The 24,287-nt window shown below is 35.9% G+C and overlaps 1 protein-coding gene across 22 annotated transcripts in view; it reads left to right on the top strand.

Moving 5' to 3' along the window:
• Trpm (transient receptor potential cation channel, subfamily M) overlaps positions 1-24,287 on the top strand; it is a 793,755-nt gene that overhangs the window by 55,929 nt on the left and 713,539 nt on the right. For 11 of the 22 annotated variants that reach the window (XM_067775779.1, XM_067775778.1, XM_067775789.1 and 8 more), the window contains exon 2: positions 1,639-2,213. The exons of 6 other annotated variants lie outside the window; for them this stretch is intronic. The gene's annotated coding sequence lies outside the window, so the exon portion shown is untranslated. The remainder of the gene's footprint in view (positions 1-1,638; positions 2,214-24,287) is intronic. 5 more of the 22 variants (XM_067775777.1, XM_067775780.1, XM_067775782.1 and 2 more) reach the window with 4 other exon arrangements.

The raw sequence follows: 24,287 nt of genomic DNA, 5'->3' as shown, positions 1-24,287 counted from the left end.
GTCCCGCCGTCTTGTTTTATGCCGACTTCGAACGGCATCTGTAAGGCAGATGAGTTTTCACTGAGAGCTTTTATGGCAGAAATACACTCGAAGTGCTTGCTAAACACTGCTAAGGGGCGAGCCCGCTTAAAAAAATGTTCTTGTCATTGAAAAAACCTTTTTCTAAAATTTTGATGTTGCTTTGGCCGAGGAGTGAGCCGTGGATCCTCATTCTGGATGGCGGCGCATGCTACGATCACACCACAGCGGCCGGTATATAGTAACTGCATGTATTTGTATATGAATAGGAGCATGAGTTATTTCAGAGAACAAGAAAGGTTAGACAATACTCGGCTATCCAATTACCCGGGCATTACCAAATTTACTGAGGCAGCCGGCTCCAATAAGGGCATGGCAGTTTGCGATGTCGGGCATTGAATCGTACTGCTACATCATATGAGGCACGTCTCACAGCCCCATCTGATATTAACCAGTAAGCACCGCAGACAAGATGGGATAACCTGCGGGGCTAAAAATTATAGAAGGTCTTAACTGTATAAAGAATGTACATAAGTATGAAAATTTCTCGTCATTCACCATCGAATGGTACACGGGTAGAGTGACCATCAGTATGGTAATGTGTTTAGTGCTAAAACCCTTCAAGTTCACTCCGTCATAAACTCTTTCGTGTTTTTCTGATGGACCGCTTTACAATGAGTATTTTAACGCTATTGCTTGCTGGCCGAGATGAGCACTGGAATTGGCACCTGCCACATAAAACAACATATACATGAAAACAAAAGAGCCACCAAACGATAGGAAAGGAATATGGTCATTTGTAGAAAAGCTTGACTCTTGTGTAGTAGTTCGTTAATGTAACATTAATCTACGAGCTACAGACGAAGAATATTGATTGTACTACCATTGCGCATTAACAAAATTGTGTCTGTGTGACACCTTAAACATTGGCAAGGTGATAGTTCTGTCTTCTGACCATTTTGCAACAGGCGGAAGAAATGCTTTCGGAATACGCTTCAGAACGGCAAAAAACAGGAAAAAAAGCACCTGGAAAGGAAAAGCAAATGACGCGATTAAAAAATATCACTTAAATATGTATTAATTATAATGATTATTTTAAACAAATAACCTTTACTTTGCGACCAAAATATTAAAATCTCTATAATTTTGTTAGATAAACAAAATTATTTTATTAAAATTGCCACGAATTCGAATTGTATAAAAGTCAACACAAAATAGATTTGGAGAAAAAAAGTGACGCCGTTGCATAGTTTTTCAGAAAAATTGATTTTTGGAGTTTTTAGGACAATTTTTCTTCTTAATAAAAAAGTAGTTTTGCAAAGAGGCAAATTGAGTTTCAGAGTGGGAGTTCAAGATGGCGGATTAGAAAGAGAAGCTGCCAGCGTCAGTCACCTTGTAATTGCATCATGGGTAGTGAATAAAATGAAATAAATACACAAATTTTTTTTATTAATAATAACAAAGTGAAAAAAGCCATGAGAAGCAAAAAAAAAAAATTATCTACCTTTGTGGCTAGAACAAAAAAAATGTGTAAAAAGATATCAGTGCTTTTATTTACCTCTATATTTCCTTTGATGTTTATATAAAAAATTCACTACTAAAATTTTTATCTATCCCAAGCATCACCAATATATGTATACTAAATAACACAAAAATCGCTACAGTGCTACATTCATACTTTTATTTAATTAACAATTGAATTGAAATACAAAGAAAACAATAAAATCATTGATAAATAACAATAAAAGAAAATACAAAAAATCAACGGACTCACATTTTAATGTAAGATATTCCTTTGAATTAAATTTTGATTATATAAACAGTGTACAAACAGCAAAATCAAAACCGAAAAATTTCCACCCATTCAGCCTCCATTAAACAGCGTCACAAAGAGGAAACCACCTAACGTATGAGCTATTGGTGTATCATTGGTAAGCAAGCAAGTAATCAAACGAACATACGAACACACAAATGTTTTTATCTATGCATGTGAATACCTTGAACCCCATATCTAACTACTTCGTCGTTGTTGTCATTGACGGCATCTCATCTTCGTAGAACCTAGTCGATATTATAAAGAATAAAGGCGGCTACACGGGATTGTTTGCACTGTTTTGCTCCACAAACACCGTTGTACTTACTCGTCGTCTACACAAGCAATTTTCGTCATTCGCGTGCTTTGCAAATTTTAACTGGTGAGTGAATTTATTTATTTTACTCTGTATTTTCTAAATACTAGCTCATTTATTAAAAAAAAAAAAAGAAAACAAGTAAGGAAGGCTAAGTTCGGGTGTAACCGAACATTACATACTCAGCTGAGAGCTTTGGAGACAAAATAAGGGAAAATCACCATTTAGCAAAATGAACCTAGGGTAACCCTGTAATGTGTTTGTGTGACATGGGTATCAAACGAAAGGTGTTAATGATTATTTTAAACGTAAAGGGCCTTAGTTCTATAGGTGGACACCTTTTCGAGATATCGCAATAAGGGTGGACCAGGGGTGACTCTAGAATGTGTTTGTACGATATGGGTATCAAATTAAAGGTATTAATGAGGGTTTTAATGGGACTAGCCCTTAGTTGTATATGTGACGGCGTTTTCGAGATATCGACCAAAATGTGGACCAGGGTGACACAGATCGTCGGGTACCGCTAATTTATTTATATACGTCATACCAAAAACAGTATTCCTGCCAAGATTCCAAGGTCTTTTGATTTCGCCCTGCAGAACTTTTTCATTTTCTTCTACTTAATATGGTAGGTGTCACACCCATTTTACAAAGTTTTTTCTAAAGTTATATTTTGCGTCAATAAACCAATCCAATTACCATGTTCATCTCTGTTTTCATATTTGGTACATAATTGTGGCATTTTTTCATTTTTCGTAATTTTCGATATCGGAAAAGTGGGCGTGGTCGTAGTCCGATTTCGTTCATTTTAAATAGCGATCTGAGATTAGCGCCCAGAAACCTACATACCAAATTTCATCAAGATACCTCAAAATTTACTCAAGTTATCGTGTTTGCAGACGGACGGACAGACGGACGGACGGCCGAACATGGCTAAATGAATTTCTTTTTTCACCCAGATCATTTTGATATATATAAGTCTATATCTATCTCGATTAGTTTATGCCGTTACGGATTACCGCTATGCGAACAATTTTAATATACTCTGTGAGCTCTGCTCAGCTGAGTATAACAAGTAAGGAAGGCTAAGTTCGGATGTAACCGAACATTACATACTCAGCTGCCAAATTACAGCTTGCAAAACTTTTGAATTGTATTCTTTTAAAAGTGGGCGGTACCACGCCGCTTGTCCAAAATTTTACTAATTTTCTATTCTGCGTCATAAGGTGAACCCACCTACCAAATTTCATCGCTTTATCCGCTCTCGCACTTTTTCAGTTTTTCGAAATTTTCGATATCGGAAAAATGGGCGTGGCTATAGTCCGATTTCGTTCATTTTAAATAGCGATCTGAGATGAGTGCCCAGAGGTTCAAGGGGTTATGTAGCGCAATATATAGCTTCTCCAACGCAATTGTCAACCTCCGAGCGGCGAATCCCGTTTCACTAACAGACAAGGCTCTGGCGACCCCAAGCTCTTCAGGGAACTTGGGTGTGGGGAGGGAGGGATGGCCTGCAGGTTTAATGTGGCCATATAAATCGTTCCCCAGATGGTCGGGCTAGTACCATAATGGTGCTGTCTTACCGGAGCGTACTGGATCTGTATCCGGCAAAGGACCATCACATCGATAACACTCCCCAAAGCCTTCGCGGAGTAACCTTATCGCTGCAACAACAACAACTGAGTGCCCAGGAATTTACATAAAAAAAATAAATGAAAGGCGCGATAACCTCCGAAGAGATCTAAGGCCGAGCTTCTCTTCCAATTTGCGTCGTGCTCCTCTTGATTTTCCCTACAAATTGGCTGGACGGGACCTACATGTTTTATGCCGACTCCGAACGGCATCTGCAGGGCAGATGAGTTTTTACTGAGAGCTTTTCATGGCAGAAATCCACCCGGAGCGCTTGCCAAATACTGCCGAGGGGCGACCCCGCTTAGAAAAAATTTCTTCTAATTGAAAGACCTTATTCCTAAAATTTTGATGGTGCTTTGCCCGGGGTGCGAACCCAGGTCATACGGTGTGGCAGGCTGAGCACGCTACCATCTCACCACGGTGGCCGCCGTAACTTACATACCAAATTTCATTAAGATACCTCAAAATTTACTCAAGTTATCGTGTTCACGGACAGACGGACGGACGGACATGGCTAAATGAATTTCTTTTTTCGCCCAGATCATTTTGATATATAGAAGTCTATATCTATCTCGATTAGTTTATGCCGTTGCGGGGTACCGTTATGCGAACAAAATTAATATACTCTGTGAGCTCTGCTCAGCTGAGTGTAATATATATATATATATATATTAGACTGGGTCGATGTATTAACCGATATCGTGCCATCGATTTTTCGATAGGATTTGGGCTCAGGAAAAAAAGTTCCACTACGCATATCCAAAAAAAATAATTTTCGAGCCTGCGCAAAAAATTGCGAAAGAGTTAATTTTTCGACCAAAACACTCCCCAAAACCCAAAAAATATCTTTTTTTTTGCAAAAAACTGTTATCGCCAACGTTTTGACAACAGTTTTTTGAAAAACAAAAATATTTTTTGGGTTTTGGGGAGTGTTTTGGCCATTTTTCTTTTCGCAGGCTCGAAAATTATTTTTTTTTTGGGTATGCGTAGTGAAACTTTTTGTATGCATATAAAAGATAAAAATTCACAATGCTAAGCATATAAGAGAGAGCTCGAAATAATATATAACATTGCTGCAAACAACGGATATAAAAAAGCACTAGTAGATAAGGTCAGAAGGGCGCATGGAGAACCAAAAAGAAATAATGAAAAGGAAAATAATAACACCTGAACGACTATGATATATACTGGAAAAGCAACATATAAATTGGAAAACTTCTTTAAAAAATACAACATTAAGACAGCCTTCAAAACATCGAACAATCTAGGGCGAAAACTAAGAACTAACACCTGTTCAGAGGATCCCTTTAGCAGCCACGATGTGTACAAGCTTACATGCGGATGCCAACAAAGTTTCATAGAAAAAACAGGACGGAAAATAAGAACGAAGCTCAGAGAACACATTAGAGATTACAACAAAAAAACACTGAACCCAAACATTATACCAGAGTCTAACTTCGAGAATCACATGGTCGAAAATGAATGTTCCCCAGCAAACATCAATAAAACAGTTTGGGTCCTTCACATACAAGCAAAAGGCCGACGTCTGAACGTATTCGAAAACATGGAAATCTACAAACAGAAAATATTCGACGGTAGAGGAATAAACGAACAGATAAACACAATTTCTGACACAATATTTGAGCCTTTAAAGCTTGTTTAAAGAAACAACAATAAACGCATTAAAGCAACAAACCCACAAAGAAAGTCACACGACTAGAATTACTGACTTTTACCTGCCTCAGTCAGCCTAACAAATCGATCAGTAAAAACCACCCTCGGTTCTGAATGAACACACAGCACGTACGCACAAATATACACAAGCATCAATTTTGACCATACCAGCTCATGTACCTACGAACTATAAATACAAGACAAACGACAACAATAGATCAGAACGAAAATCGACACTGATGATGGCACAACGCAGAAACCGGTTTGTCTCGGAACCAAATTTGACAGTATGACATCATTTATCCACCCTGTCGGAAAATCAAGGTGCGTAAAAATCCTAAAGGGTAGAACAGTTACGACTGCTCAGCGATTGGCGGCATTTGTCTGAAAAAAATTATTGAATTAGTATGACGCAGTACTGCTTATACAAATAGCAGTTCGTATGATTTTTTATGGCGTCATTAAATTTAAATTTAATTGAAATTTTTTTTATTTGTTTCACTTTGAAAATAATCAGCAATTTTGATGAATGAATTTTTATTATTTAGATTTTTATTTCAAGCCTTTTCAGCGTTTTATTAGTTTCTTAAAATTTGTTCCACAACTTGGCCAAAAAACGCAAAAGTATCTCTTAATTGGTGATTTTACCTTTTTTTTTAAATAAATTTTGCATTTGACTTTAGTTATCATATAGTGTACCGAAAAGGGCCAAATCTGATGAGGGAATTTATATACTTTCCGTTCTTCTGGAAAATAAAAAACGGAAATAACTTTTTACATATGTATGTATATGTATATACTATAGTTCCCGACCCACTTTCTTCTGCTCGAAAATTTGTTTACCTACATTTCAAAAGTAAGCCTCGCTTTCCCTCTTCACTTTTTAGCCCATTATCTTCTACTTTATTTTCCATTTTCCTTCTTATTGTTGTTTCCTTCCTTATTCAATTGGTCTTCCGACCACTTCCGAACCAATTCCCCTTCTGTTTTATCAAGGTGCGTAAAAATCCTAAAGGGTAGAACAGTTACGACTGCTCAGCGATTGGCGGCATTTGTCTGAAAAAAATTATTGAATTAGCATGACGCAGTACTGCTTATACAAATAGCAGTTCGTATGATTTTTTATGGGGTCATTAAATTTAAATTTAATTGAAATTTTTTTATTTGTTTCACTTTGAAAATAATCAGGAATTTTGATGAATGAATTTTTATTATTTAGATTTTTATTTCAAGCCTTTTCAGCGTTTTATTAGTTTCTTAAAATTTGTTCCACAACTTGGCAAAAAATCGCAAAAGTATCTCTTAATTGGTGATTTTACCTTTTTTTAAATAAATTTTGCATTTGACTTTAGTTATCATATAGTGTACCGAAAAGGGCCAAATCTGATAAGGGAATTTATATACTTTCGTTTATTCTGGAAAATAAAAAACGGAAATAACTTTTTACATATGTATGTATATGTATATACTATAGTTCCCGGCCCACTTTCTTCTGCTCGAAAATTTGTTTACCTACATTTCAAAAGTAAGCCTCGCTTTCCCTCTTCACTTTTTAGCCCATTATCTTCTACTTTATTTTCCATTTTTCTTCTTATTGTTGTTTCCTTCCTTATTCCATTGGTCTTCCTACCACTTCCGAACCAATTCCCCTTCTAATTACCTCTCCCACTCTCAGTTTCACACCCACTCCCAATTCCATTCACTTGCCTACTCCCGCTCCCTCTCTCACCGCATTTCCATTATTTATAGAATCTTTATACCAAATATGGAATACTTGCTTCATTTGACCGGCCGATTTCAATATCTTTGTTTTTATAAACCACTAGAAGACCTGGAAGACGTTGTTCTCTGCTTACTTTGGTCTATCTCCGTAATTATTAAACAGTTTTTATCGCTAGCTCTCTCTCCCCCTTTTCATAATCCTTTTATTCACACCTCACTCAGCCTTTCTCTTTCTCTCCATCTTTTCCCTCACTTCTTTTCCGCCCCATCTATCCCTATCTCTCTGTCTTTGTCTAACTCTATCTCTTTCTCCTTCCTTCTTTTCTATTTTCTCTAGTTCTTCTTATTATACTACATCCCTTATTGTCAGTCCCAGTTCCCGTTACAGTTCCAGCTCAAGTCCCAGTCTCAGTCAAATATTACATGAAATTTTACAATCAAATGAACATTTTTTAGTAGGTCATGAAAAAAACCATATTTAAGGTTTTTTTAAGTCGAAAAAAGTAAAAAAAAAGAAATTTCGCAGGCTCGAAAATAATTTTTTTGGGTATGCGTAGTGGAACTTTTTTTCCTGAGCCCAAATCCTATCGAAAAATCGATGGCGCTATATCGGTTAATAAATCGACCCTGTCTAATGAATATACCGCATTTCAGGAAAATCAATCATTTTTGAATAGATCAGTCCCTGTCCGACATCCCGGAACGAAACTTCAAAGAACACTCTCCAGGCTGCTGTGAAGCTATCCTACCACTAAAAAAGATATAAATGGATAACGTTATCCTGCTCTATAATATTCCTCTCTGCGATGTATCTACTTCCTCAGTAAACAGAAGCATTTGTCATATTGTAGTTTCAGCAAAAAAAATGTTTCTCTCCCTCTCCTCTAAATTACTACTCCTCTAAATTTCGCATCATAAATAATTTTCTTTTGCAATAGGTCGGCCTCTGGTCCTCTTATCAGAAGGAAAATCTTATTTATATATTAAATATTGCGCAGCCTTACAACACTATTGACTACATTAAGCAAACAACAACAGATTTTCAAGTGCACAGCTGGGTATGTAATATTCGGTTTCACCCGAACTCAGGCTTTCTTACTTGTTAACGTAGACAATATATTATCTTCGAATAAAGGTGTTCTTAAAGTCAAGGTATAGACCGAAATAAATAACCAACCAAAAAAGAAAAATTTGATTTTTTGATTACTGGTAACCAAAAAAATCATTTAGTTATTATAATGGTTCTTTATAACCACAATCAAATTTTGGTTTTTATAATGGTTGTTTGTAACCAAAATAAGTTCTTAGTTGTTGCTGTTGTTGTTGTTGTAGCGATAAGGACACTCCACGAAAGCCTTGGGGAGTGTTATCGATGTGATGGTCCTTTGCCGGATGCAGATCCGGTACGTTCCGGTAACAAGCACCATAAAGGTACTAGCCCGACCATCTCGGGAACGATTTGGTATCACCACACGAAACCTTCTAGGCCATACCGGCCTCCCACCCTCTAGATCCATCAGGCGTTCGGGGTCGCTAGAGCTTCGGCTGTTAATGAAACAGGATTCGCCATAGTTTTTCATAACCAATATCTTATTATGTCATTCTTAATGGTTCGATAAGCCCTTGAATTCCTTTCTCTTATAACTGTTATGTCCCTGCCACAAAATAGTATCAACATACATCCTTTAAATCATGTGTCACAGCACTTAGTCACAATTATTCTACCTTTTACTAGTATATCGCCAGTTTACTTACTTTTCATCAGCAAGGATATAACTCAAATTGTGTACTTGGCCCACTCGCTGTCAGTCTTTTTCCAGTAAGTTGTGTTTAAATCACATCTTTTGTCCAAGTTAATTGCTATCGTCTGTAAGTGTGTGTGTTCAGCCATTTGAATCGTTGTAAGTTTAGGTATCCTTAATTTTTTGGGTGTTTTTGATATTTGCTCGTGCCTTTGCCTGTGACACTGTTCACTTACTTGCCATATTGCAGCTACTTACAATATTGTAACGAATTTAGTGCAATTCCTCTTATTTGCAGCTTTATGCTAGCGTTCGAATCACTAAACTGTTGAATAAATAACTCCACTTTTCAATAATGCAAAATGGCCTTTATTAAAGTTCTTCACAATAACACTACTATTGCTCGCCAGATAGCGTCTTAAATCAAAACTGATTGTCGTGCCTCTACCGTTGCTGCCTTTTATACTGTCTGATTTCCTCGTTGCATGTTTCTGGGCTTTTCGATTTCCAGAACTTACTTGTTAGTTATCAGCTATAAAATTACTCAGCGGTAATTACAGATGCATGATTTTATAGCTTCTCTCAAACCCCATGCGCTTGTATGTGTGAGCGACACTTGCACAACCATTGCATACTTTCGGGAGTATCTCAGATTTATGCATGTGGTTGTGCGTTGCTTCTCCGATACGTGTACGTACATATGTGTAGACATAATGATTGAATTATTGATGTGCATACAAGTCACTGCTTAGCATCGGCTTAGCGATGATAGTAACCCTTAGTGCTGCTAATATTCGTTACAATATTATAAAACCTGCCGCAATTATGTTAACTTGATTAAAAGTTGAGTAAAGCTAAGTGCTCGTAGAGCACAAAAACAACAATAATTAGTTTAGGCATTTGTGGTGTGTATAAATTTCACGCCACCTTCGTTTAATCAAATTGAGATTTAGTAAATTATTTATTGACTAAAAGAGAGAAAATAAAGATAAAAAGTACTTACATGCTATGAAAATTTGATACAATTAAAGTTCATTGGCAATGGTAGTTTTGTTATCTTGTAAGGTAAATTTATGCTTGCGGATCTTAAAACTATTTTTTAGACTGTAAATTATGAAATATCATCTGTTAAAATACGTACCAGACAAAATTTGAAAATGTTCATTATAATTATTAATTAAGTCACGCCAGCTATCCCTGTTTCGCAACAACTCACGCCAATTGGGAGCACCAAAGGAGAACAAGTCTTCCTCCACCTGCGGTGTCGACTGAAATACTTTCTTGGCCGGAACATACCATGAATTCATAGGTTCACCACACTACGTAATTTATGATAAGAGCATAGTAAGAAAATAACAATACAAGGGCTTAGTTGTATTGAATGTGAATGGATTAATACTGCCAGGCGAAGTAAAGAGAGACCCGTGCTTCGTTCAAAAAAACAGGTCTAAACCAACATGGATTACCGTCGATTGGTATTGGTTATGCATTGAAAAGATTACGCGCGTTCTCTGATTTTTGTTAGTGAATAAATTAGAAGAGAAACAGGCCGTTTTTGTGCAAAATTTAGAGATCTGGCGTACTTTAATATAATTTAAATTTGACTGCTTTTCTACTTTGCCTTCTCTTATAAATAGTTTAAGATACATATATGACAGATTCAAATACTCTTCGCTTACAATTTCTGTTTGCCATCCCTTTACTGTCATCCCAAGGGAAACTTGCACTTATATTATTTCTTTCACATTTTTTTCTTTTATGAGAGTTTGAACTAACTTTTTCAAATTCAATTTCTTTCCCAACTAATTGCCTCCATCAACGCCAATACTATCGCTTACACGTACGTATGTATGTATGTATGTATGTATGGAATTTAGACAGATTGTTGACGATGATGAGGTGCACCAACATTTTTGAAGAGCATCAAAGTTTTTCACAATACGTCAAAGTCTCGTTGAACTACAGAGTTCGCTTGTGGGCCTTGTCGGAAAGTGAGATGTGGTTAGCCAGTTTGCCATGTGTGCTAAGCTTGATTGTAGGTGTATTGTTGCATATGTAAGCGCTTTCATCACTGTCAATACGATTCATTCTTCAAGTGCTTAGTGCGCAAAAGAGACTATACATACTTGACAATAACGAAAGAAAGCTTATACGAATTATGCAGCTAAAAATCAAATTGAGTTAGCATTAACCATTTAGCTGGAAAATATCTTCTACTTTATTCTGTCAATCTATTTGTATGTTCAGTGGCGCACTCACAAGTTCAGTGGGTGTGGGGTGAACCCAGTTGGCAGATCTCGCGACTTTTAGGAAACAACGTAATCTATGACTGCGTCTTCTCAATTTTATCCATAATTGTGACTCAACTTTGATAGAGGAGCCGACATCTAGCGTTAATTCATCGCTGCACCGATCAGAGACTCATTGGCTCATATTATCGGAGGTAATTGTTCCGTTGTGAGAAGAACTGTGATTGCAAGCGTGAAGGCGAACTAGACGCAGTTGCTGTAAAAGTCAGCCAGTCACGGCTGATTTTATCAAGCTGTCGCTACCATGTACTGTGATCTTTTAGGTGCTGTGACAAATTAATAATTACATGGAAGCATCACTGGTTTACTCGGCCAAAGTGCATAGGTGGGGATAATGTTTATCCTTGGTAAGCTGTTGCAATTCGCTTTTATAAAATTATAAGTTAAAGTACAAGAGAAGTAAAAGTAAAAGTAAGGGTAAGAGTAAGAGTAAGAGTAAAAGTAGAAGTTAAAGCAAAAGTAAAAGTAACGGAGCAGGAGAATATGGCGCAGTCCCGCTGCAAGGATCTGCTGGGAGGATGACAATTTGTGGGAGGGACGCAACAAATTAAATGGGGTTACACTGAGATGACAGCCATTGGTCAACTCCCGGGTTAAGTAACATCAAAATTCATAAAAAAAGTTTTTCTAAACGGAGTCACCGCACGGCAGTGATTTGGCAAACACTCCGAGTGTATTTCTACTATGAAAAGCTTCTCTCCCAAAGGACTGGGGAGTGTTATGGATGTTCATGGTCCTTTCCCGGATAACGATCCGGCACGTTCCGGTATCAAGCACCATTAAGGTACTACCCCGACCATCTCCGGAACGATTTCGTGTGACCACATGAAACCTTCTAGGCCATTCCGCCCTCCCCACCTCCTAGTTCCATGAGGAACTTGGGGTCGCCAGAGCCTCGGTTGTTAATGAAATAACGTTGAAGACAATTGGGTTGAAGAAGCTATATATTGCGCTGGCAACCCCTTAAAAGGGTTGCGCTTCACAACCCATTGAATCAACTCGGCATTTTAGTCACCTCTTACGTCATGCATACCTGTCGCGGGTATATTCTAAGCCCTCTAATCCCAATATTCTACTTAATTAGCGCTCGGCGATTTTTAAGTACCTGTTAGTGAGTTTTTTGCACTTGGTACACACATCATAATATGAACGTTATTTTAAGAGTTAACTCTGGATGCTAACTTCACTGAAACGTATTTGAGTGATTTTCCTAAATCAATCTGTTCACTGAAATAATATATCGTAGGAACGGCAGCTCTGAAGGGAAAGCGTCGTTGTCAACCGCGAGGGTGTCGTGGTCGTAAGATTGTATGATACATGTGTTCTACTACACTTTTCTAATAAGTCTGTTACTACAACTAGCACTGGGAGGTTCCATAAGAATGTGAACTTTAGTGCGGAAATAATTTTTCTTATAAAACTGGAGCCAGTGTGTATACAAATGTTATAAAAACCTTTAGTCAACCCAAAAATATTAAATTTATTCTTTCAATCAATTTTCAATACCTTTTCTTAATCCTAAATTAAAGTGCCGACTTAACAATCCGAATAAGGTTTAAACAGCTTGTTTTGTGATTTACCGCTCGAGCGATTACTAAGAAAAATAATTACCGGAATTCATAAATAAATAAAGTCAGCGTATAAGAAAAATTTATTATTTTTACGAAATTTGATTTTGCAAATGTTCGTATACATATATTCGCATAGTTTTAAAACAATTTGGAGTTTGTCCTACCCATGAAATTTATAAAACTTAGCATAAATATGATATTATAACTTTTTTACATAATAGTAACTATTGAATATTAAGTATCTCAACCTATGTATTACAACCAGAATTCGCGAGAAAGTTCTATCAGAATGTTTCAACAAAGGAATATTGCATACAATTGTTACACTTGTGACGATGGAACATCCATACTTCGAAAAAAATCACTTCTTACTCCCTACTACTATTTATACACAAATTTTGTATATAGTTTCTAAATAAATCGGTTTGGATATAGAAATGAAATATACACAAACTCAATGAATATTCTCAAGCCGTTGCTTTCGTTCTTTTGCCCATCACTGGTCTATTGGACTAGTTTTTCAAACAGTTTGATCAGTGCGTTATCTAACGACACCTTTTGCTATGTACAATTATTTTATCGTAAAATATCGCCTTCTAAAAGCCCTGGAAAACTTGCCGTATTCATAACGCCATTTTCACAGTCGTTTTCTATTCTTTAGCTATTTATGACCTTATTTAAAAAACGTGATAGCTTCATAAAATAGAAAATGGAAAAATCGCTAGCCAGCTACACAATCAATAAGTCACCTAGCAACTACATTTCAAAAAGAAAAATAAAATCCCGAAAACGTCAATCAATTCGCATCACCTCGCTGTGTACTTTTAAGCTTGTAAAAACATAGTAGTTTTTGCCTAATGTCCACTTTCCGGGAGTGAAACCATGTTGCCTCGGTGACAGTCTCCCAGCTTGTTATGCGGCGTACAACATAACCTATGACTTAAAAACTTTTACGTTTTCTTATAAATGTGGGCAGTGGTTATGCCCATTATCCAAAATTTCTATTTTTAATGATCTATCTTTGGTAACGAATTACCGCATTTTTCTCATTTTTTGAAATTTCGATATCGATTTATTTTAAAAGTGGACGGGGCTGTCAGCCGATTTTGTTAATTTCCATAAAGTAAGTGTATAATGGCAGGGAAAACCTAAACGCCACATTTCAGTATGGTATCTTCAATGGCTTGGGATTTATTGCATAAAAGACTTTCGAGTTTTACTCTTGTAAATGTAGGCGGTGCCACTCTCATCATAAAATCAACCGTCCTATCAAGTTTTATCATCTTACCTAACTTTGATAATGAGGTATAGAAGTTTTCCATTTTTCGAAATTTTTGATATTGGAAAACTTTGTGATATAAGTCAGTCACCAAATTTCTTAAAAATATCAAGTTATCGTGTTATAGTTAATATAGTTAGTATAGGGTTAATAAAAATATTTTTGGATGCTGATAATTTTAATGTAAGAAAGTATATATATGTATATCTATCTCGATTTCCTTATGCGATCGCCTACAACCGTTGTCCAATCAAAGCTGTAATAGCTCCATGTATAAGTAAACGATGCCTATAAAAATTGTCTAGATCCCGACGAATGTCATTTGTCTAGGCCAATATACTTACCCTCTTATGCATAAAAAATAAAAACGGTTAACAAAGCTCTTATAGCTGATTCGAATATCGTATGGAATAGTCAGTTTAAAAAACTTCATAAACCTGTTTCTTTTTTATGAATAAGGAGGATAAAGTTCAACAAAAAATTTTAAATCTACGTTTACCTTACCGCGTTTGCGACCCCAAATTCACATTTATATTAAAAAGATTATGGGTAGTGGGTAATTAGTAACGTTATTGGAAACTCAGTTTCTATATTTTTTATAAACTTAGTGCACAGTGCCCAGCTATGCACATATCACATAAATGGTCTCAACTCATACGGTTCAATATAAAAAACCTTTCTGAGCGTTACCGGTAAAATAGTACCCAGAACATTATGTAACCGAATATCGTTACCAGTTCTTTTATCCGCGATTATGTCCCAAGTGGTAAGGCTGTCATCACCGAAAAACTCACCAGTGTCTGTGGAGAAATTTGAAAGGTAGTTTTCTTCGCTTTCACGGTTGCCACTTTGATCCATTTGCACCAAAAATGGTCCCTTCCAACCCCATTTGGTCCGCTGGTCCCTTTTCTTCAATTTTGGTCCTTTTAGGCAGTAGCCTCGATTGGTACTTTCCTTTCTTTTTCACTCAGGTAAAAACTCACAATATTGCCCAAAAATGCGCCACACTTTCGTTAGCCCCATATAATTTTGAATTTACTTCAATGGAACTCTCACCATAAAAAATTGCTCAGTCAATAAAATGTACCAGAACAATAACATTTCACCTAGGATATAATTTATGCCAGGCATTAAAAAGAAAAGTGTTGGCAAACACATTGTCGTTAATTGTTGATGAAATAACCGACTAACAAAAAAAAAACTCTTGTTTTATAATAATATTAATAACGGCTAGATGTTTCGATCGGTTATACAACACTATGTAAAATATATGAAAATAAAAAGTGCTTCTCGCCTAGCATAGCTTATGGCGAGCACTCTGCCGTGAGCCTAACACTTTCAAAACTTATACAAAGAAATTCTATGTATTACTTCTCGTTTGGCACGTTGATATTTAAATCTATCTCACCAAGTTCAATGAGTTCAAGGAATTCCAGGACTATTGTGGTGTAAAGCCACGCCAGGTAATTGAAAACTAAGTATCTTGGCACAAGAAATATTTTAACTCGAAGACAGAAGGAAGCAAATGCAAAAGAGATTTGATTTCGGAAGAAATGTTTTGTATTAAATTATTCCCATAGGTGCTAGCAGAACCCCTGACGTCTGGGATCAAAACTCACGCTTACTGAAACTAGGCTCTGATATGAAGTTTAAACGTTAATGGAAAAAGTAAGCATCTATAAAAATAGCACTAACAAAATTGCCTAGTTTCATTTATGATTTACTGAGTTTTCCACATACATAGTTCGGCAACACCAGAACGCAAATTTTGAACCGTTTCTTACTAAAACCTAACTGCACTATACATTTTATTTCATTGCAATCAACAAAAAAATGCTAGAACCAAGAGCTTTGTGACCAAAACAAGGTTCACAACGTTTGGTTGGTGAAAGACATAGACTTATCCTATGTCAAAATATAGTACCATTTTTGGTAGCATGCACATATATTTGTTTGTTCAGCTTGAATTAGAGGAAAGTCTTCACTATGTGTAGTAAAATTTTATATCGAAGCATCCTAAAATTTTGTATTTTATACTAATTAAATAAAACAAAAATTTGGTCCTTTTTTTCAATGAATTTTGGTTCCAAATAAAAACATGGTGTGGCAACCGTGTTCGCTTTACCGAAAATGTCCCACGGAAAACGTTTTACATTTTAATAAAACCATTTATACTTTATTTAAAAAACATGTGCCCAAACGCACATGCTCGTATATTGAACCAGTGCAAGCCTGGTTTACTAAAGATCTAAAGGCTTTAGAAAATAAGAAATCACGTTTATTCAAATTATATAAGAGAACCGGTTTACATTCTCATTATGCACAGTACGCTATTTTCCGTCATAAGTATTTTGAACTTAATAAAAAGTGTTATAAAGCTCATATATGTAAAATTAAAAGAAACATTATTTGCCACCCGAAGTCTTTTTACGATTTCGTAAATTCTAAACGCAGAACTAACGGGTTTCCTTCTGCCACGAAGTTTAGAAATAGCATTTCCAGCGACGATCAAGAGATTGCAAACTTCTTCGCTCAATTCTTTCACTCGAATTACTCTGCTGTGGTTGATTCATCATCTACAAATTATCCGTATGAGCTCCATTCTAGTAACTCAATATATGCCCCACATTTGCTGCCTGAAGATGTTCTACTACATCTAAAGACCCTAAAAGAATCCTTCAAATACGGTCCCAATTTGATCCCAACATGTTTTCTTAAAAAATGTGGGGAATACATTTACCAGCCCCTTACTGATCTGTTTAACCTCTCTTTAAAAAATGGCATTTTTCCGATGGCTTGGAAGGAATCTCTTCTTATTCCACTCCATAAAAAAGGAAGCAAGTTGTCTATTGAAAACTATCGTGGAATAGCAAAGCTCTCCGCTATCCCTAAGCTTTTCGAAGCAATCGTAACTAATCACCTTACATTTTCGATTTCTACATTGATAGATAGTTCTCAGCATGGCTTTTGTAGACCCAAACCAACCACAACCAATTTGCTTGAATTTACAACTCACGTCTTTAATGGGTTTAGAAACAATTATCATACCGACGTTATATTCACTGATTTCAGCAAAGCATTCGACAAAGTACGCCACTCATTACTTGTTTATAAACTCGAATTGCTTGGTTTTCAACCTGGCCTAACTCGATGGATCTCCTCCTATCTTTGCGGTAGAACTCAAAGAGTCATTTTGAAAAACATTTGTTCGAATGCCATCGATGTTCCCTCCGGTGTGCCTCATGGCAGCCATCTCAGTCATATTCTGTTTTTGATCTTTATAAACGATGTTTCCACAACTATAAAATATTCTAAAATTTTAATGTATGCCGACGAAGTAAAATTTTTAAGTCATACGCGTCGGTTGAAGAACGTTCTGTACTCCAGGCGGATTTAAAACGTTTAGTTACTTGGTGTAATGCGAATTTTATGCCTCTCAACATAGAAAAATGTAAATCCATGTCTTTTTCACGTGGGAACATACAGCCAGCTTCCTACACAATTAATGGTCAAACTCTGGAAAGCGTTGATGTTTTTGTCGACTTGGGAGTTACAATGAATTGCAAACTTAGTTTCAACCCTCATATTAATGCCACAGTCAATAAAGCGAGAGGAGTTTTAGCAATTGTGAAAAGATGGGAAAAGGATTTAGTGATTCTTACGTTACAAAAACCCTTTTTACATCATTGGTGAGGCCGATATTAGAATATGGATCGATAATTTGGAATACGCGTTATCAAGTTCATGTGGATAGACTAGAATCAATTCAAAAACAGTTTTTACTTTTCGCCTTGAGAAATATTCAATGGGACTCTCCGTATAATCTTCCTCCTTACACTAATCGATAAAACTAATAAATCTTCCTACACTTGCAAGTCGTAGAGAAATGCTCGGTGTACTATTTATGGCTAGACTTTTAAATGGATCGATTTCAAGCCAATTTCTTTTGAACGAAGTAAACTTGAATGTTCCATGCCGAGTTTCAAGGCATTATAAACCTATAATTCTTAAACAATGCAGAAGGAATTTCCAACTACACGAACCTTTTCTATGTTTGTGTGAAGACTATAACTCTCACTCGAGAATAATTGATGTTTCGGACTCGCTCTTTGCCATAAAAAGACGGTTCTATCTTCTCTTAATAATTAAAAAATTATATTTATACTTTCAATCTATTGTATTTTGTGAATCTATATTTCTCAGCTGATGAGTTTCTCTGTAGCTGAGCGGTTTTAGATCTCGGCGCTTAAGAAGCCACTGCCTCTGAAAGACTCGGTAACAAAAAAATTATAAATAACACATAAATAAGAATTAGGATACAAAAAAAAAAAGTATGTATGAATTAAAAAAAAAAAAAAACAGGATTAGCCTGGTTTCATCGGGCCACTTGAGGGCAGTGCGCTGCCACAACGTCCGAGAAAAAATAAAAAAAAAAAATAAATAAATGATTTCGTTACCGTGGTGAAGAATGTTGTTACCACACTAGAATCGGGGCGTAAAAGGAAATTTTCTGTTGAAAAATTATAGCAAAATGTTTTGTCAATGTCGCGCTAATTTCGTTTCGCTGGAATATACGTAAAGACCTTGAGTTTGTTATTCTGGCAGAACAAAAGTTGTTTATTTAACTAATTAACCGCGTATTTAGGGAAGTTCTATGGAAATGTCAATTTAAACAGCTTTATAAACCGTTGGTACTTCCTTGTTTCAAGGTATAAAAGGCCGAGTGAATTAAGTAAAAATCATTTACTTTGTATAGCTTTAACTTAAGCTTAGAAGTATTGCTATTCTGTCGAATTCCTGAAATCTAAAGTGAAAAGTTTTTGATTATTTTTTCTTCACACTACCAAATTATGTATATATAGCGCCCATAAAATTTATCTTGCTTTACTTAATACTTAACAAGCTACGGAAAGTCTTAAACTAAAATGAAATAACTTCGCGCTGCTGTTTGCCGTGCTTAGCTGCTTTTTGAAATATACAAATACTCAATATCGCATTTGGAAAAGATAGGAATATATAGAAAAGCCCATATTTGGTATCAATACATCATTCTGGTGCGTATACTTGCGCTGGTGCATTAATAAGATTGCAAATGGTGCTTACAGCTGCGCATTGTGTGGCACACATAAGACAGAACGACATAACTGTGGCAGCTGGTGTATCCAACTTAAACGATATAAGAGAACATGGATATATGCGGAGTGTACATTACCATATGCAATCTTATTAATGCACCCGTGCAAGCATACGCACCAGAATGATCTATGGATACCAAATACGGGCTTTTCTCTATATTTCTATCTTTTCCGAATGCGATATTGAGTATTTGTATATTTCAAAAAGCAGCCAAGCACGACAAACAGCAGCGCGAAGTTATTTCGTGAATTCATTTTAGTTTAAGACTTTCCGTAGCTTGTTAAGTATTAAGTAAAGCAAGATAAGTTTTATGGGCGCTATTTATACATAATTTGGTCGTGTGACAAAAAACTAATTAAAAACTTTTCACTTTAGATTTCAGGAATTCGACAGAATAGCAATACTTCTAAGCTTAATTAAAGCTATACAAAGTAAATGCTTTTCACTTAATTCACTCGGCCTTTTATACCTTGAAACAAGGAAGTATCAACGGTTTATAAAGCTGTTTAAATTGACATTTCCATAGAAATTTCCTGAATACGCGGTTAATTAGTTAAATAAACAGCTTTTGTTCTGCCAGAATAACAAACTCAAGGTCTTTATATATATTCCAGCGAAACGAAATTAGCGCGACATTGACAAAACATTTTGCTATAATTTTTTAAAAGAAAATTTTCTTTTCATGGTTTTTTTTATATTGATCTGTTAAATTTTGGTATTAACGTTGCTAAGTACCTACTACCCATAATCTTCTTATTATAAATGTGAATTTGGGATCCCAAGCGCGGTAAGGTAAAAGTAACTTTGTAATTGTTTGTTGAATTTTATCCCCCTTATTCATAAAAAAGAAACAGGTTTATGAAGTTTTTAAACTGAATATTCTATACGATATTCGAATCAGCTATAAGAGCTTTGTTAACCGTTTTTATTATACTCAGTTGAGCAGAGCTCACAGAGTATATTAACTTTGATTGGATAACGGTTGGTTGTACAGGTATAAAGGAATCGAGATAGATATAGACTTCCATATATCAAAATCATCAGTATCGAAAAAAATTTGATTGAGCCATGTCCGTCCGTTAACACGATAACTTGTGTAAATTTTGAAGTATCTTGATGAAATTCGGTATGTAGATTCCTGGGCACTCATCTCAGATCGCTATTTAAAATGAACGATATCGGACTGTAACCACGCCCACTTTTTCGATATCGAAAATTTCGAAAAACTGAAAAAGTGCGATAATTCATTACCAAAGACGGATAAAGCGATGAAACTTGGTAGGTGAGTTGAAACTATGACGCACAATAGAAAATTAGTAAAATTTTGGACAATGGGCGTGGCACCGCCCACTTTTAAAAGAAGGTAATTTAAAACTTTTGCAAGCTGTAATTTGGCAGTCGTTGAAGATATAATGATGAAATTTGGCAGGAAGGTTACTCCTATTATCGGAGAACGACCACGCCCACTTTAAAAAAAAATTCTAAAGTAAAATTTTAACAAAAAATTTAATATCTTTACAGTATATAAGTAAGTATGTCAACATCCAACTCCCGTAATGATATGGTGCAACAAAATACAAAAATAAAAGAAAATTTCCGCCCTTTTTCATTTAATTTGTCTAGGATACTTTTAATGCCATAAGTCGAACAAAAATCTACCAATCCTTGAGCAATTTGGTAGGGGCTTAGATTCTAGGACGAAAACTGTTTTCTGTGAAAAAGGGCGAAATCGGTTGAAGCCACGCCCAGTTTTTATATATATCTTTACTAAGCTCAGTTTACGTACTTATCTGAACTCACTTTGTATTGGTATAAAAAATGGGCGAAATCCGACTATGACCACGCCCACTTTTTCGATATCGAAAATTACGAAAAATGAAAAAAATGCCTTAATTCTATACCAAATACGAAAAAAGGGATGAAATATGGCAATTAGATTGGTTTATTGGCGCAAAATATAACTTTAGAAAAAAACTTTGTAAAATGGGTGTAACACCTACCATATTAAGTAGAAGAAAATGAAAAAGTTCTGCAGGGCGAAATCAAAAGCCCTTGGAATCTTGGCAGGAATACTGTTCGTGGTACTACATATATAAATAAAATAGCGGTACCCGATAGATGATGTTCTGGGTCACACTGGTCCACATTTTGGTCGATATCTCCAAAACGCCCTCACAAATACAACTACCACCACTCCCTTTTAAAACCCTCATTAATACCTTTAATTTTATACCCATATCGTACAAACACATTACAGAGTCACCCCTGGTCCACCTTTATTGGCGATATCACGAAAAGGCGTCCACCCATAGAACTAAGTCCACGCCCTTTTAAAATACTCATTAACACCTTTTATTTGATACCCATATCGTACAAACAAATTCCAGAGTCAGCCCTGGTCCACCTTTATGGCGATATCCCTAAATAGCGTCCACTTATAGAACTATGGCACACTCCCTTTTAAAATACTCATTAACACCTTTCATTTGATGCCCATATCTTACAAACAAATTCTAGAGTCACCCCTGGTCCACCTTTATGGCGATATCTCGAAAAGGCGTCCACCTATAGAACTAAGTCCACGCTCTTTTAAAATACTCATTAACACCTTTCATTTGATACCCATATCGTACAAACACATTACAGGGTCACCCCCGGTCCACCTTTATTGGCGATATCTCGAAAAGGCGTCCACCCATAGAACTAAGTCCACGCCCTTTTAAAATACTCATTAACACCTTTTTTTTGATACCCATATCGTACAAACAAATTCCAGAGTCAGCCCTGGTCCACCTTTATGGCGATATCCCTAAATGGCGTCCACCTATAGAACTATGGCCCACTCTCTCTTAAAATACTCTTTAATACCTTCCATTTGATACACATGTCATACAAACACATTCCAGGGTTACCCTAGGTTCATTTTCCTGCATGGTGATTTTTCCTTATTCTGTCTCCATAGCTCTCAGCTGAGTATGTAATGTTCGGTTACACCCGAACTTAGCCTTCCTTACTTGTTTTTTACTAGCTTTACCCGGCGTACGTTGTAAGGCCCGAGATCTAATGAATATTGCCTTATTTTTTCTGTTTTGTTTGTTGATAATTTAGTTTGTTGTTCTGTAAATTGAATTGAATTATGTACGCATATTTCGTGAAATTTTCGATTAAAATATTTTATTATTGTATCTTATTGTAATGCATGTGGGTACACAATATTTTTGGTTTTTTCGTTCGGTGCAAAGATAAACAATTTTTGTTGGCGTTCCAACTCTAGAGCAAGCAACATATAGCTGGCCATGGGAAAAGCACGGATTCTCTAAATTTAAACCTGCAATAGTAAGCGATTGTCCTTGTGCTTTGTTGATTGCAATTGCAAAAGCAAGGCGTACGGGAAACTGTAAGAGCTTAAAATTGAATGGCAAAACTGTAGGAATCATTGGGAATCAGCGGAAGGAGCACATCTTCACCCTCGCTTTTACCGCTGATGGTTGTTGCTTCGGTTACATTCGGCATTAATTTCTTAACGCCAAGTCTGGTTCCATTGCACAATTTTGTTGGGTCTAAATTCCGGAGAAGCATGATTGGTGAGCCACTTTTCAAAGTTAATATATGCGCAGGTATTCCAGGTGGTTCTAAAGAGTTTAGAAATGCAATTGGATAATTCATAATTTGATCTTCATCTATAACTGTGCCGATCGATTTAACAAGGAATTTGGTTTTGAATGCGATCATTGATTTTCTTAACATGATCATTTTTGGGAGCTAAGATTGCTCGTGCGCATAGCCCAAAAAAAATTTAAATTTAAAATTCTTAATTCTTAAATATGAAAAACCTATAGCCAAAATTTGGTGATAATTGAAGTGTGGGAAATACGTTTCCATAGGGAACACACACACATATGTTTTTCTTTATTAATTGTGTATACATATCCATTCACAAAAAAAAAAAAAACACATTTTTGTGCGAGAATCTACTTCATATAATTTACAGTTTCCGCGTATACAGTTGTGCTGATAAGCTTATCGATCCGTAGAAAAGGAATTTATTAAAATTGAATTCTATTAAAATTGGGATTTCTTAAAATTTATAATAATAAATAATTAATATTATAATTAATTTATTAAAATTGGTCGATGCCGAAATCATAGCTTTGAAGTAAGAGCATTATCACATTTTTCTTAAAAGCATTAATATTTAGACATGTTCTGACATCTTCCGGCAATTTATTGAACAATCTAACACCGGAAGAAAGTTGTCCTAATATTTGTAACACATCGCAGACTATTTTTGATTTTTATAAATAAACATATTTTTTTAACGGCGGCAGATTACTAAACGTCCCAAAGGAATAACAGCCAAACTCAACAATGCAGTCGAACTTTAGGTGTTAAAATAACCTAAGTTTGTACGCCAGCCATAGTTCTGAAAAATCCCATTTGCAGGGAAGGTGCCACGCCCCTTTTTTCCCAATTCTAAATTTTACTGTAGGTGTTAGGACTTAACGTCATATAGCTGCTTACCAATTTTCATTATCCTACCATTACTACATCCAGAGATATGCAGTATGATATATTCCATTTGTATGGGAGGTGCCACGCCCCCTTTTCCCCAATTCCACATTTTCTTGGTGGTTTAGGGATTGACCTCATATAACTCCTTACTGAATTTCAATGTTCTGGCATGTATACCTTCAGAGTTATGCAGTATCAAAGATTCCATTTGTATGGGAGGTCCCATGCCCCTTTTATATATCGAATTATGTTTAGCCTAAAACCTTCACGCCGATCGAAGGAACCTATAGCCAAATTTTGGTGATGATTGAAGTGTGGGAAATATGGAAACGAATTTCAGTGAGCACACACACACACACATAGACTTTGATTTTTATATATATTGTAACGAATTTACTTGAAAATCCTCTTATTTGCCCTTCTTCTGCTAAGTTCGAATCACTAAACTGTTGAATAAATAACTCCAATATTGAATAATGGAAAAATGGCCTTTATTAAAGTACTTCACAATAACACTTATACTTTGCAACTAGCTTGCCTAACAACCAAACTGATTAATAGCT

The sequence above is a fragment of the Eurosta solidaginis genome, chromosome 3 (genome assembly GCF_040869045.1).
Source record: "Eurosta solidaginis isolate ZX-2024a chromosome 3, ASM4086904v1, whole genome shotgun sequence".
In the NCBI taxonomy this organism is placed as follows: Eukaryota; Metazoa; Arthropoda; class Insecta; order Diptera; family Tephritidae; genus Eurosta; species Eurosta solidaginis.
This window is presented reverse-complemented; position numbering and strand designations above follow the sequence as displayed.